The sequence below is a fragment of the Perognathus longimembris genome, chromosome 12, assembly GCF_023159225.1.
Source record: "Perognathus longimembris pacificus isolate PPM17 chromosome 12, ASM2315922v1, whole genome shotgun sequence".
NCBI classification, from domain to species: Eukaryota; Metazoa; Chordata; class Mammalia; order Rodentia; family Heteromyidae; genus Perognathus; species Perognathus longimembris.
In genome coordinates this window covers 7,271,584-7,284,575 of record NC_063172.1, presented here as the reverse complement: position 1 = coordinate 7,284,575, position 12,992 = coordinate 7,271,584, and positions in this window count along the sequence as shown.

Here is a 12,992-nt window from a genome sequence, read left to right as displayed (position 1 = left end):
GCATGTCACGTGCCTTCGGAAAGAATGTCACACATCCTCTTCTCCCTACATCTTGCCTGCAGTGCGTATTTGGTGCTAGAGATAAAGCAGTTACTGTGAGTCCAGGACAATAAAAAGCACATGGTAAAGGCTGGACTGTCACAGGAAGGAAACTGGTTCTTTGATGGCATGGGTCAGTCACGTTTCACTGCTACCACAAAACACTTGAGTATAACTTAATGGAAAAAGGTTTTACTTTTGTTCATGGTTTCAGAGGTCCCCTCATGCTCACCTTGTGGTACCCAGGAGGCAGAGAGAGAGGAGTCGGGAATAAGAAAGAAAGTTCCCAGACGTGACTATGGTTACTTCCTTCCTCCAACCAGGCCCTACCTCCTCAAAGAATAGTAGTCTATTCATCTATGAATTCATCAATAGATGAGACCTCACAACCCAGTCACCTATCAAAAGACCATCATCTGGCTATCAAGCCTTTAACACATGTGTGCTTAGGGGACATTTAGAATCATAACAGCATCTTTGAGTACCATACCTATTTCTGAAAGCAGAACAAGATGAGAAGAATAAACTCGGGTGAGTATGAATCTCTGTGGTAGGATTAGCTCATAGCCGAACACAAACCTAACAGAAACAGTGAGGTTGTTTGTACTTGTTCTAAACACACCTCTTCTAAACCTTGAGGGGATGTCTTCTCTACTGGGTGGGAAAAGGCTCAGTGAGCAGGTTCATATTCTGCCCTGTAAGGACAACCATGTCCAAGGCACTTAAAATGTTGCTCGACTTTCACAACTTTTAATTTCTTTCTTTTGTTATCAAGAGAAAGATTGAAGGCTCGTATATTTGAGAAAGCAAGAACCAAAAGGCACATCCATTTTTTTTTTCTCACCCATGATCCACTCACGCCCACAGTGTCAGTGGGTGGAAACGTTTTAAGGACTAATGTCCCAATCCTGAATATACCATTCAACTCTTCGATTCTCAGGTTCCTCCCTGTGAATTAAGCAGAAACACCTTGATGTACACTTTGCCAAGCCGGTAAACTGACCACGGGAACATGAGCCGTGGCATCTACAAGGTTGCTGACAAAGGGCCCAGGGTCCTGACTCTTAGGAATCTTCGTCCCTGAAGGTGGTGGCTGAGGCTCATTCCTCGATCACTACAGAGAATAGTATTGACTCTAGAGCAGAGAAGTTTTAGGATCATGATGACACAATAAAGTCTGTGCTGCAGAAGGAGGAAGGCTTGTCAGCTCCTTGGATGGAGCCTTTAGACCTTCAGAGATCATTGGAGATCAGTAACTGCAGATCTCAGCTTACCTGCAGAGGAGTCTAGGGGACAGGAAATTGCAGGAAGCTGGATCCCTTCTCAGCCTCTAGCTGGATGTGAGTGTGGCCTGGAGTGGTATCGTGTGCCATATGACTATTGGAGTTACAGGTCAGATGGAGGTGGTGCCCCATTGGGCAGTCCACAGGGAGCAGTTTAATAGTGGCCCTCCTGTCCTGAGCTCCTGCTTGGTAAGCAGCTTCCTGTGCTAATTACCAACCTTTTCCTGCAGTTAGCTCAGGAAGTTCAGTCACCTTCTTCACAGGCAAGTAAGTAGATAATGTCCTGAGGCTCTCAAAGGACCAGAGGCTGCAAAGACAATGTGTCAGAGACCAGGGATTTGGAGCAGCTATAGTTGGGGGTACAGTCAGGAAGGCAGAGCACTCTGAGAATGCCAGTTGTGTGTGGTCACTGTGGCCAGGATTTCTCATTTGTGGTTCCCTTAACTGTAGCATTTCTAGCAGGTCAGTATTATTGGTCCTGCTTTAAGAGCAGGAAACCAGATATCAGATGTCCCGACCAAAATTGAACATAAAAACAGAACCAGAATGGAGCCCAGGCAGACTTCAAAGTTGGGCTCTTGTGCATTAAAAAAAAAAAAAAAAAAAAAAGGTGCTGGGTGTCAGCACAGGTTGGGAATCCCTTACCCTTAGAGGGTCACAGGCAGTGGCCTGTGTCAGAGACTGGTCTCTTTTCCCCTTAGGACATCTGGGGAGACCTAATGGTGATGGCAAAACTCAGAATCAAGCCCCGATCTCTAGGTACACGCAGCTGAGAGCCTTCACTCCAGAGACAAAGCCAGGGGCTCCTTCCGGCATCATGTCTTGTGGCCAGGAAAAGCTGCACACCAACATGGGGAATTCATGGGTTCAGGCAGGTAGAATTCTGCCTGCGTTAGGCGTCTGTGAGCAGATGGAGTCTGCATTTTGGAGCAGTGGTTTTATACCAGGCACTGGAAGAAGCGATTCAGTTAAGAGTCTCTAGGGAAGGCCAAATGAGGGCTGATGAGAGAGCAAGTCAGCCGCGCCTCAGGCTGCCGTGCGGTGTGGCCTCAGGCAGCTTCCTTCCCATTTCTGGACCTCAACACCTTCCAGTTTAACCATCCGTCTCTTGTTGCTTCAGCTGTGCCAAGAATAAAACTAGCATCTGGCCATGGAAAGGGAAATTCAGTTAGGTAGCCTGAGTGACGGAGAACCTACAGTAGTTTCAGATGTAGGCAGAGCTACCCTTCCCTCCCTCCAAGATGGTGTAATACGGATCTGAACTTAGATTTGCCATAGGTCCTATTCTGAATCACTATTAAAGTCTCCTTTCTAGATGGTTCTGATCAGGCAGCAGTGCCATTGTAGGAAACAATGAGAGTGCCTTGAAGGGGTTGCTGTAGCCCAGGTCTGCCCTCTCCTTCCCCTTGGCTCCTCATACCAATGGCATCGAGACATTTGCATTAGTGTCTCTAAATTAGACTTTTGATTTCTCTTGCTGGTCCATGCCTGCCATTTTTCTCCCGTCCCTCCCTGGCCACCACAGGCCAAGGGGGAAACGCTGTAATTTGCGGGCTGCCCTTCTGCTGCTCCGTGAGCAATACAAATGCCTTGATCCTCCCCTGCCCCGCGGGCTTTGCCTAGCAGCCAGGCTGCGGAGGGGCGGAGGGCCAGCCAGCGGGCGCGGGATTCTCTCCCATGCATTATTCACACCGTGCTTCCCTTTCTATTTTTAATGTTCAGCGTGTAGCGGTTCCCTCTGCCAGCTATTTTTAGCATCCTCGCTGCCAGCTGACAGCAGAGACAAAGACACCGAGGCACCTTGAGAATGACAAATGGCGATTTCAGGGATGAAAATAGAAAGGCTATTTTTCTTCCTGGAAAGAAAGGGAAGAAAATGTCTACAGTTGCAAACTTACTGGGGCTTGTATGGAATTTATAATTTGGAACTCAGAGATTGCCATGCACATAAAGGATTTACACACACACACACACACACACACACACACACACACACACACACACATCTTTTCTCCCAGATCAAAAGCACTCCTTGGGAAAGTTTTTTTTTTTTTTCCTGAGGGCATCCTCTGTTTCTCTCCACCCTCCCCCCTTCTTTTCTTTTGGCAAAAGAGGCCCACTATGGTGATCCACTACTATGATTTGCACATGCTATTGTCAGTGAAGTCCTTGAGGGCTAATACAAAGGAAAACAAGCAGCCCCTCCCCACTGGAAGCTAGTAGAGCTGTCTCTTTCTCTTGTTGGACATAGAGAACCTCCCAGAACACTAATACCAGGTAAGGCTACTCTGCAGCCATGAAAAGTGAGTCAAGCCAAGCAGTGCCTAGCGGGCCAACAATGGCTCACACCTTTATTTCTAGCTACTCTGGATACTGAGATCTGTAGGATGGTGGTGTGAAACCAGCCCTAGCAGGAAAATCTATGAGACTTCATCTCCAAAATACCCATCAAAAAGCAAAGGTGGAGGTATGGCTTAAGTGGTAGAGCCAAGCCCTACACCGAACAAACACCATACCCTGAGTTCAAACTTCAGTCCTGCCAAAATAAAAGACAAAAATGCATTGCAGAAACAAGATTATCACAAGTCCCACAAAATATCAACTGTATCCCTTCTCTGGCTAAAATTACCGATGACTACTTCTTTCCCAATACCAATTTTCTTTTGGGTTCTGACCTCAAGACAGACAGGATTTGAGATACCCATAATACAATGTCTCTCCACTTTATGACAACCCTCAGCCTGAAGTGAATCCCTGCTTCTTTACATGGGCCTCTCTCAATCTCCAATCAAAGCCTCAACCCTGTTACAGGTCCTTCCTGGCCTCCTCTTCCTGAGACTCCACACCCTGAGACTCCACTTCAGTGTCACAAGTGAAAAGCCTAATTTGTACAACCACATGTGTGTTCCTGATGGCCTTTGGTGAAAGAGCGTGAATTTCCAACATGCCATCGATGTCTGTTGGAAGAATATTGTGACCACTTAGAAACAGAATCAGGATGATGGTGGCACAAGCAAGGACCCAGACAAGGTCCTGCAGTTGTATGCACCTTACTGAAGGGACCCTATTCCCAATCTGGGGGAACCTGATGCCTTGCTCAATTCCTTGTTTTCTTTCTTAAATTATTATTAATTTATTTATTATCAAAGTGATGCACAGAGGGGTTACAATTTCATACCTAAGGCAGTGAGTATATTTCTTATCAAACTTGTTACCTTCTCTCTCATTTTTCTCCCTCTCCCCACCCCCCCCATGAGTTGCACAGTTGGTTTTGTAAGTATTGCTGTTGCATTGGTTCGCCTTTTACACTTTGTATCTCCATTTTGATGTTCTCCTTCCCTTTCCTAGTTCCAACAAACATACACACAATACCCATGGTATTAAGGAGTTAAAACCCTGAGGAAGAAAGACAAAAGAAAATAACATAATTTCACATGGTACATTGAAAATAACAATGACAATGGTAAACCACTTTATTTCTGTAAGATGGAGTTCATTTCCCTTACCATCATCTTATGTGTTCATATGTACATAGCTATTGAGCTATTGTAATCTTCTGTGAGGACTATCCTAGATGTGTATTAGTTATTACCAATGAAGGAAACCATGCAGTCTATGTTTCTTTGGGCCTGGCTCACTTCACTTAGTATAACATTTTCCAAGTCCTTCCATTTCCTTACGAATGGGGCAATGGCCGTTCTTTCTGATAGAGGCATAGAATTCCACATGTTCTTGATCCACTCATCTACTGAGGGGCATCTGGACCGGTTCCACATTTTAGCAATGACAAATTGTGCTGCAAAGAATGTAGTTGTGCTGATGGCTTTGGTGTGGTCTTGCTTGTAATCTTTTGGGTAGATGCCCAAAAGTGGAGCTGCTAGGTCATAGGGGAGTTCTATATTTAGGCTTTTGAGGAACCTCCATATTGCTTTCTAGAGTGGTTGAACAAGTTTATATTCCCACCAATAGTGTAGTAGGGCTGCCTTTTGGCCACATCCCCTCCAGCATCTGTTGTTATTAGTTTTCTTGGTAATGGGGCATTCTTACTGGGGTGAGGTGGCAATTCCTTGTTTTCTATGTGTATCAGATATCTACTTCCCTATGATAGCAATCCTGCCAGGTAGCTTTTATTATTTTGGTTAAAGTAAATTGCTAAGATCACTTAGGTCTTAAAGGATACAGACAGGGATGTGCATGTTTGGATTGTGTTCCTGCCTATTACAGAATGTTGCATACATGTAGAGGAGAAATGCTGGATATACATAAACCCAAACATAGATTGTAAGCTCCTCAAAGTAATTTTAATTTGGGAACTTAACCTGCATGTGAGGCACCAAAGAGAATGTCTGACATGTGAATATTTCTATAAAGAAATCATTTTTGGTAGCTCATGAAGTGACTCAGACCATTTCTGTAATTACATCCTCACCACTGGTGACTCATTGGGGCACAAATATTTGACCTAATTCTAGGGCTTGGGACATGAGAATGGCACCTTTCCCATGGCCTCTAGGAAATGGTTCACTCTCCCCTTAAAATAAGCCCCTGGATGAGCCAGTTTGCTTTATTTTCTCTGCCATCTTGCTGGGATCCACAGTGTGATTGAATCACCGGTCTCTTTGTGAGAGATGACATTTTCCCTGTAACTTGGCCAGTTGACACTGAGGTTTCTGTGACCTGCCAACAAATCCTTTGAACACTTCTGCCCTTGCTCTCATCAGCTTCCCTACAGTAGTATCCATCCTATTCTCTCTCCCCTGCTTCCATGATATTCCTCCACCAGCCACAACCTGGAACTGTACTACTCATTTAATTATTTACCACTGTTGCTGGTCTCCCTCACGATAAAGTTGATTCTCTCAGCCCAGAGAAATGTACCTCTGCTTCATCTCTGTGCCTTTGCCATCCCCTTTTACTTTGGTAAATTCATTTTTCCACCTAACCCCAGGAGGTAAGCATTCTTGTTTTGGAGATGTAGAAACGAGACTTAGAAAAATGAAGGATAAAATTTAGAAACAAAACAACTATGCTAGAGGAAGGTTCAGGCTGTACTAGGAGAGAGATGTTTTGGGATGAGAAGGTACTGGGAAGATCTTTCAGCGTAGGGACATCAGGGTTTTCCTTACTCTTTGCCCGCCTTCTATTCCTGTGCTACATATGGCTTCCGGATGCCTTCTTCCCCTTGGGTTTTTGTATTTGCTACTTCAACAGTTTTGCAGCCCAAATACATACGCTTAGCACCTGAGCTTCACACGCCACCTCCTCTCCATGTTTGGAGTTTCCCTGTTCGTGTCACCATGACACGAGTTTCCACCTGCTGGTCCCACAAGCATGATGTGCTCACACTCAAACTTACCTTGCCCCATCTGCTCCTTCTTGTCTCCAGGCTTGCTGTGTCCCATTCTCCCAAGCAGAGAAGGTTGGGCTCTCCTTGGTTCCTCCTTGCCCGCTTCAGTCCTCTAATCCTGTGTAGCATATGGACGCCTCTCTCCTTTGGACACTTACCTTACTCAGGTCTACCCATCCTATCCATTTTCTCTGGCCTCCAGGGAGAGGCTATTTCTGACCACTCTTTTGGTCCTGGTAAGTATATTTCCCCCCAACACAGTCAACTAAACTGTTTTCCCCAGAAGCAGATTCAGACCCAAGGATTTGCAAAGAGATGACTCTGAAGCCGTGTCCCCAGGAGGAGCTCAGAAGGGAACAGAGATAGGGGGGAAGAAACCAAGCAAGGCAGTAGTGGACAAATCTCCATCCTCATCCTGTGGGAGACTCTGGGTATAAAGGATGCCCAAGAGAGTTTGTTTTCCCTCACGTGAGGGAGCTGGGCTTCCATACTCCCTGTGCTTGGCTGATGATCACCCTGTGAGACTGAATTCCCAGATACTTCGTGCTTACCACCCAACCCCCAGTACTCCCAAGGCAAAATGCTACAGATTCGGCTAATGAGGGTAGAAGCACAAAGCACCCACAAACCAGGGGGAAACTCATAATGCAGGACAGGGAATCCCATGGAATCCCATGGAATTTTGGTGGAGCACCAAAATTTCTGCTAAAAGAATTGTTCAGTTTTCAAGATGGAAGAGAACCTAGTGGGTTTTTTAATTTCATCAACATTCACTACCACTCTGCAAGTGGGTGTCCTCTTCATGGTAGTATTGGAAAGGGACAAAAATAACACAACAGTGTCTCCAAAATTTTCTCAAGCGGAAGAGATATTCTTTAATAAAGTAATGGCTGTCCGAAGAACAAATGGAGGTTATGTAAGTCAGGTCGGTTTAGGCACCAATTCAAATGTGCTTGCTTATTCATGAGAACACAGAAATCAAGGAAGAATGGAGAGGTAAGCCAGGCAGGTGGAGAAGGGCTGGACTTAGCACAGGGTAGGTAGTACAGCCAATGAGTGCAACTGTAGATTGGTTTACCCAAAGCACCAGATAAAGTAAAAAGTCAGACTTGATGATGATTATTGAGAAACCTGGTAACACAAAGCCAAGATAAAGCCTAAGAGGATGTGGCACTCGGCTCAAGGTCAGCTGCAGCTCAGAATATTTAACGACCGTATCTCTGAGTGATTACCACATGGCTACAAATGACTTGCCCATCCCTCTGCATTTTTCTCCCTGCTGAACAATGACACTGAGATTTCCCTTTATTAAATTGATTAAGAACAGTCCCCATTTAACCTATTTTTTCTAGCCTAAGCCCAGATCCTATGAAAATAAGTCCCTATTTACTCCTAAAGAGGTGCCCCAGTATCTTTGATGTGGGGGCTCTCCCTTGCTGCATCAAGTCAGTAGACTTCCCATGCATTTCTGAGGCCCCAACGCTGAGGGCTACAGCAGATCTGTCTGAGGTGGTGGTGAGGGTCGTGCAGTGTAGCATGTAACCTTCCTGTGACTCTTCCTCCCTGTCTCTATGGACTCCCAGAGTCTCTGTGGGTGTGGGGGGAGCTCTGTGAGTTCCACCTCAGGGGCACCACAGCTTGGCAGAGAACACTGTAGAGCGAGGATCCCAGTGATTCAGCAGAGAGAGATTCCTGAGAGGCTTTCTTCAGAACCCAAGTCTGTGCATCCACAGACATGTGGTCATGGCTGGTGTGGGGTCAAGTGCATCTTCTTAGTGAGGAGACCCTGCCTTTTATTGCCCAATGTTCATTGACTTTACACTGCCTTTATACCCTCTCTAGCCTATTCCCTCCTACTCCCAGATTTTCAGCTACACCCCTCTGTTTGCTCTATGCCTAAAAAAAATAGGTACCACAACAAAAAACCCTTCAGCATAAAATAGGCTCTCCCTGGATACCCAAAGGCCAGAGAAAATGGATAGGAGGGGTGGATCTGAGTGAGTACAGTGCAAGAGGGAGAGAGGAGTCCATAGACTACACAGTTAGAGGACTGAAATGGGCAAGGAGGAGCCAAGGAGAGCCCCACATTCCCTGCTCAAAAGAATGGGGCCACAGCAAGCCTAGAGGTCAGAAGGAGAATATGAGGCAAGGTAAGTTTGGGCGTGAGCACATCTGTGCTACAAGCAGGTGGGAATCTTAGTCACAGTGACTTGAGCAGGGAAACTCACAGGTAGCTCTGTGACCTAGGCTTTGTCTTTGTGTGTGCGTGTATGTGTGTGTGTGTGTGTGCGCGCGTGTGTGTTTGTCTTACCATCTAACCCAGGCTGTATGTGTGTGTGTGTGTGTGTGTGAGTGAGTTTGTCTTACCATCTAACCCAGGCTAGCCGTGAACTCGTGATCTATCAGCTTCACTCTGCTCCTTGATTATAGGCATGAGCTGGGCCACCCTGCCTGGCTTGGGGTTTGTCTTGTGAAGGCAAGATGGGGACATTTGAATGTGTGGAGAGTAAAAGAAATGCTCCGATAGAGAAGTCAAGTGGAAAATATAAGCTTTAATGACCCAACAATTATCCCCTCTTCTGGAATGTGGAGCTGGGCACTGACAAAGTACTCCGTCTTGTGCCAGCTAACAGACACAGAGCTGAAATTCTCTCTTCCTCCATTCCTGTTCAGTGTCACAGAAGACTGGGTCTTTGGTCATCAGATTCAGTCTCTCTCTTCTGGAAAATGCTAGAACACCAGACCAAATGATCTCTTGCACCACTCTATTTGTCAATGTCATACAGCTTCAATTTCCTGTAGTCAACACCTCCAAGATCTAGGAATGTAATATGGAGCTATTATAAAAAACCTTTTATTTAGGTGATTAGATTTGGGGTAGTTCACAAGTGCTGCTTTGCTTTCAGACTCTCCTTTGATTTTTGGCATGTCCAGTATAAGGGGCGCTGATAAGTGGACATTTTTGATCCTTCATCTTATAAAACTCAAGTTTGACCCTAAATGCTTGCTAATTATTTAACCTCATCGGAGTCACTTAATCTCAGCTTACTAGTCAATACAGTGAGGATAATACAAACTTGTTTGGAGAGTCAGGATAGTAACCGTATCTAACATTTACAAAGTGCCACCTTTCTACCAGGCACCTAGAATTTAAACAAAATCTTTCCTTCCTTATAAGTACTCTAGGTGGCCCCTCCTGGATTCCTGGAGGTAATGATGTTACTGTCTGTGGTGGATACAAAAGCAGAGCCTCTGAGACTGGAGGAGAAATCAAGGCATGAGAAAGTTAAATACTTCCCTAGTTTCTACTAGGTAGTGGAACCCAGGTTGCCTGGTTCGGGAAGCTGTGATTTGTCCTCACTCCTCTTCCTTGCTGACATCTGCTCTGAGTCTGCCACATTGTCCTTGCTCCCCACAGTGGTCATCAGACACATGGAAACAGAGCCCAGAGAAGTGTGCCAGATTCACTCAGCTATGAGTCACTGGCAGAGAAGAACTGGAGCTTAGATCTATCCAAAACATTTGCCTACAATAAATCTCTTTGCAAAGACCCACAAACCAGGGCAGGTGCTGGTATCTCCAAGGTAACCGAGGAGCTCAAGGTACAGGGACATCAAGTAATTTGCCTGAGTTGTCATAGCCTGGTGGTGGTAAAGTCACCTGGCCTCTTGTAGCCATCTGACTCTGCCGTAGGACAACATCCCCGAGGTTAATGATTGGCCAAAAAACAGTTTATGCAGGTGAATACTGGAAACCTGAGTCTCCCTATACAGTTTTCTTGGAAACACCACAAAACACTTTTGGAGCAGTGGGTATATCCAACTGAGAAAACTCATTTTGAAGATAGGAATGAGCAGGCATTGTTGGGGTGGGGGTAATATATATATACATTTTAATTTATTGTCAAAGTGATGTACAGAGGGGTTAGTTTCATACGTAAGGCAGTGAGTACACTTCTTATCAAACTTGTTTCCTCCTCCCTCTTTTCCCCCCTCCTTTACTCCTCCCAATCCCCTCCTCAGTAATATATATTTTTAAGAGATAAGGGGCGCATGGAGAAATGCAGGCCTGCCAGGCAGAGGAGAAAGACAGACAGACAGAGACAGGGACCAACTTCTAAACACAGGAGACCAGGAGACATCTGCTTATGGTCTGTAGTGTGTGTCTCTGTGTGTGTGTGTGTGTGGTTTGTAACCAGAAGGAGGTAAATAGCTCCCATACTCAGTTCTCATTATGTTTCTAAGCACCTACATAAAATATCTTCACCGCCTGGGGTGACAGGTTTGCTTATTTGCTCCCTGATCACTGTGGCCCTGTCAGCTTTGTGATAGCAGGGGCACTGTGAATTTATCCTTTCTGATATTTACTCTTCTGGAGATATCTACATTTAATGCAAAGGAAAAGAAAAGAGACACACCAATTTCAAGACCAATTTCTAATATCAGTGTTTGTGTTTCCTAAATCTATGGCTGAACTGATCATGTAGAGAATTTGCTAAAATATACCTATTAAAATCAAGTACTTAGGGGTCATGGGATAAAAACAGCCATAGAAAAGTTCTTTGGACGCTCACTTGGAGGAGGAGGGGGACCAGAGCCGACCACATGATGGACACTCACTGCTCAGGTGATTCTTAACTGGCACACTCTGCTTGTGCGACCTGAGCCATCTTCCAGACAGTCTCTGCTCCTGTCAAACTGAATGCGGGAGAGAATATTAGTCACTGGGCATTGCTTAGTCCTGTCTTCCCAGCCACCATGATAATTCACCCATTGTGCCTACCTGATCTCCAAGTTCAAGTTCCTTACAGGGTCAGATGACTAGGTACGGCAATGTGATTGCACCAACCCCGGTGGGAGATCCTAGGTAAATCACCTGACCTCTTTGTACACTGAGTGCCTCAGCTAAGCTGGGACTCCCTGTGTTCTGTACAGGCCAGATTTCTTCTATAGTAACACTTTTATGCTAATTCCTTTTACCATGATGAACGTTGCACCATCAGAGTGTTAAAAGATACAGGCATGAAATGTGGATACATAAAATGCTCATCTAACCCCAGATTATTACATGTATCTCCTGTGTGAGTGTTCCCTGAAAAACCAGAAATTGAAGTCTCGTGTTCATAGACCTGGTATTTAGTCTCCCTTGTGAAATTAGTTGTGAAGCTAGCCAACTTGTTTTGTACACCAAGTCTGAGATGTCAGTGCACAAATAGTGTTAAAAGGCACATTACCTGTATTCAAATAGTTAATGTGGGTTAGTGAGTAGACAAAGGACAATAAGAGGTAGAAGTAAAGTTTCTAATTTATAGACTTCCTTTTCTAAAACACCCTAAGAATTTCTTTCTATAGATAGCTACCTTTTTTGTTCATTGGGTTTTATGTTTATTGGTTTTTTTTCCTGAGACAGAGTCTTTCTATGTAACCCAGGCTGACCTTGAACTTCCTGTTCTTGTGCCTCAGCCTCCAGAATACTGAGATTACAGGGGTACAGCACTAGTTCAAATTGATAGTGCTCCTTAATAGTTAACATTTAGTTTTCTCTTGATCTTATCGGATATTTATATTGATTTCAAATATATATATACACATATATATATACATATGTAGTTAAGCATATACATATCTTCAATGCAACATATATATATATATATATATATATGTTGTTGTTGTTGTTGTTGTTTTTGCCAGTCCTGGGCCTTGAACTTAGGGCCTGAGCACTGTCCCTGGCTTCGTTTTGCTCAAGGCTAGCACTCTGCCACTTGAGCCACAGCACCACTTCTGGCTGTTTTCTGTATATGTGGTGCTGGGGAATCGAACCCAGGGCCTCATGTATACAAGGCAAGCACTCTTGCCACTAGGCCATATCCCCAGCCCCCTATATATTATATATATATATATATATATATATATATATATATATATATCCCTGACCCGTGATGGACCTAATTTAACTTTGTTCACATTTTTACTCTACCCTATTCACTGAACAAATGATGGTTAAACTCTAAACTCATATTGCGTTCAAGACTCTGTGCTTGTCCCAGAGGGTAATACAAAAATAAATAAGAGCTGCTACTTTCAGAAAACAATTTAGGGAGGGACAAAGATTAAGACCCCCACACAACAAAGCTATAATCTAGTATTGAACGTGACCTAGAGAGACTTGGGAAAGAAGTATGTCGGTTCTGAGAAGGGGAGCAATTACATCCCGTGAGTCAGGAAATTGCACTTAATCTTCTTCAACCTCCCTTTGCCAGCACTACGTGGGCTCCATGAGAAAGAAAAAGCCAAAGCCGAGGGCCTCGGGCTGTTCTTGCTGTC